The sequence below is a fragment of the Limulus polyphemus genome, unplaced genomic scaffold (genome assembly GCF_000517525.1).
Source record: "Limulus polyphemus unplaced genomic scaffold, Limulus_polyphemus-2.1.2 Scaffold2307, whole genome shotgun sequence".
In the NCBI taxonomy this organism is placed as follows: domain Eukaryota; kingdom Metazoa; phylum Arthropoda; class Merostomata; order Xiphosura; family Limulidae; genus Limulus; species Limulus polyphemus.
In genome coordinates, this window is record NW_013667917.1 from 54,844 (window position 1) to 58,346 (window position 3,503).

General features: G+C 36.5%; 1 protein-coding gene across 5 annotated transcripts in view; it reads right to left on the reverse strand.

Moving 5' to 3' along the window:
• Positions 1 to 3,503, reverse strand: part of LOC106466577 (homeobox protein extradenticle-like) — a 114,762-nt gene that overhangs the window by 19,740 nt on the left and 91,519 nt on the right. The gene's annotated exons all lie outside the window — the stretch shown is intronic.

The following is a 3,503-nucleotide window of genomic DNA, read 5'->3' on the forward strand; positions in this document are numbered from 1 at the left end:
TTCTTCATTACCCATTTAAGCCGTCTCCAGCCATTATGTAACAGTACTGTTAATATGGTGTTCACAGATCATGTAACAGTACTGTTAATATTGTGTCATTTTAGTCACAAACATTAGTCTTAACGGTTATCTTTCTTTAGCCAACTTTGAGGTTTCTCAACTGAAAACTTACTAAACAATTATTTCAATAATATTTATTGATTGATAGCTACGACTCAAAAACATTTACTAAACATTTATATCAATAATTATTATTGTTATTCGGTAGCTACGACTCAAAAACTTTTACTAAACAATTATTTCAATAATTATTATTGTTGTTCGGTAGCTACGACTCAAAAACTTTTACTAAACAATTATTTCAATAATAATTATTGTTGTTCGGTAGCTACGACTCAAAAACTTTTACTAAACAATTATTTCAATAATTATTATTGTTGTTCGGTAGCTACGACTCAAAAACTTTTACTAAACAATTATTTCATGGAAACAACAAAGAAGGACTTTCTAATAATAAATAAAACAAATTCAAAATATCGAAGATGATGCTCGTCGAATAATCCAAACACGTGAACTCGTTGAAGTAAGAAACTGGGTTTTCTCTGCGCAAGGTTCCACTACAACAAGAATAACCACTCTAAAGAAGAGATAAGATTTATGAAGCAGATAAATATTACGTTACTTATACACGTACTACCTGAAGAAGTTTAGGCTTACGGAAGACAAGATTATGACGTCAGTGTGACGTCATGAAAGCAGTATCACGTATCGATGTTAAGGAAAGGTACCCCATTCGTAATATCAGGAAAAAAATGCCTTCACATATTGTTTGTTTGTTTTAAGGCAGAAAGCTATACAATGGGCTATCTGTGATGTGCCCACCACGGGCATCGAATTTTTTTATTATTTTTTTTGCGTTATAAGTCTACAGACTTATTGCTGAGCTACTGGAGTGGGGGTTCACGTGCAAGTACAGCTTGACATATATGAAAGCATTAATTTCTTCCTAAACCAGAGAACACGAGTAGCCCCAAATTTTACAATCACCAAAAATCTGCTTGCTTGTCCTAGAGTAACTGGCAGGCACTGGACACGTAACCAGCCATTGAAATATTTCCTCCTGGCTGTTGTCCTAGAGTAACTGGCAGGCACTGGACACGTAGCCAGCCATTGAAATATTTCCTCCTGGCTGTTGTCCTAGAGTAACTGGCAGGCACTGGACACGTAACCAGCCATTGAAATATTTCCTCCTGGCTGACAGGTTTGTCCCTTCCTCTCCACATCTTGAAGTCGACCAGCCAGATCCACACGATAAAGAGAGTGAGAGACACTTGATTAGAGAAAAACAAAACGTCGCCAAAGCGTCAGAACTATGAACGTGTGTCAAAAGTATAAAACATACAAAGCGATTGCAAAAAAGAAAGAACCAAATATAAAAATTTCGTTAGCCCAGAAAAGGCTTTATGCGCTAATATGATTGGATTGAACACTGAATCGTGACAGACGTTTGTGTATAGTTAGAGAACATCCATCAATAGTAACACGTATCTGCACTAGACGTCCTTACTTTAGAGATGACAGACTAGGGGGAAGCCAGCTAGTCAACATCACCCACCATCAACGCTTGCGCAACTCTTTGACCAACGAATAGTGGAATTGACAGTTACATCATAATGCTCTTGCAGTTTATTAAAAGTTGTGTATATGAACCCTGATGAAACCGCAAAAGCGAAACGTTGGCTAAAGTGAAATATATATATATATCTGGAGTGTAAATGTCGTTTTTTCTAAACTTGTTACAAATACGCAAGTTTTATAAACAGTAGAACACAAAAATGTGCAACACTCACAAAATTAAAATAAGTTTTATGAAAAGTGAAAGAACACAAACAAACATGTTCGTTAATTAAATAGCTATACTTGTATTACCCTACAGACGGCTGTTTCAAAGATTTATACATGTTCGATAATTATATGGCTATACTTGTCTTACCCTACAGACGGCTGTTTCAAAGATTTATACATGTTCGATAATTATATGGCTATACTTGTATTACCCTACAGACGGCTGTTTCAAAGATTTATACATGTTCGATAATTATATGTGACAAGATCTGTTGTTTTTGCTGTTTGTAGTTAAGCCAAAGCTACAACAAGGGCCATCTGTGCTCTGTCTACGACGGGTATCGAAACCCGGTTTCTAGCGTTGTAACTCAACAGACATACCGTTGTGTTACTGGGGGGGGGGGTTGTGAGAAAAGAACAAAAGCAAATAAGGACACTGCCACGACTTACAAAAGTTTAACAGAGACTTCACGAGCGTCAAACTTCACGGACTCTCCCTGTGCTAAAAGACAGTTATTTTCATCAATGCTTTGCCAATTCAGCAGAGATCTCATAAGTCCTGGTGGATAAAAAACAAATTAAGTTTGTACTAATGATGGGGGAAAACTGGCGTTTAAGAGGAAGGTCGCAAAGTGGGCACGGCTTTTGGTTAGGTTTTGTCACCCCCCTCAAGTCCACGCGTGTAAGTAGGGTCTCTTCTTAAATCCTCTTTTCTTCGATTGATTATTTCAGAAACAAACTCTGAAGATCTGGGGGGGAGGGGGGAAGAGATGTGATCAACATAAGAAAGCTCTTAGACAAAATTCTGAGTAAAAACAGCTCGTAACACGTAACCCAATTGAGATAAGAAGACAATATTTTTTCCGTGTAAGCCTGCTCCAGATTGGTGGGATTTGTCACCGTGGTAACCATCTCTGCACCGACATGCCTTATCTTTTAATGCCACAAAGACATCTTCACGTATCTTATCTCTTTGTTGATAATTCAAAGTAATTTCATTGGTTCTAGACCATAGATATAATACTTAGGCATTGAAAGATGAGTCAACAAATATCTAAACAGGATGAAACAGGTCTCAAAATATTGCTCACTAAATAAGTTTAATGGGATGGGTTTCTGACTATATATAGTCTAGGCTGAGCTATATTTTAGAAACGATTTTTATTTATAAAACGACAAATGGATCGAATCGATTCTTCATTGTGGTTTCATACTTATTTCCTCTCGGTTACTAATGCAGAAACTGAATCAACTAGGTGTAACTTTCAAACAAACAATCTAAACAATATTTACTTATAGTCGAGTGTAGTTCGTCCCATATATGTTATTTTATTTCGTTTTTTATGCACTATTCCCTTTAAAAAAAAGGTTTTGACAAACTGACCAAGCTAAATTTTTTCATAACCAATAAAATTCTTTCTTATCATGTTAAGTGACTCACCTTAGCCTAACATTTTTTTTTTTTTTCCACTGGATAAACTTGGTTTTATGTTGTTTTAGTTATAGTTTCTCGCAAAGCTAACAAGGCTATCTGCCGCCGTCCCTAATTCTCCACTACTGATCAGAGTGAAGGTAGCCGGTTAGCAGCACCATCCATGCTAAAGGATTGACTGTCACGCTTGTAACATACACACACACAACTTAAAGTTTGGATTTTT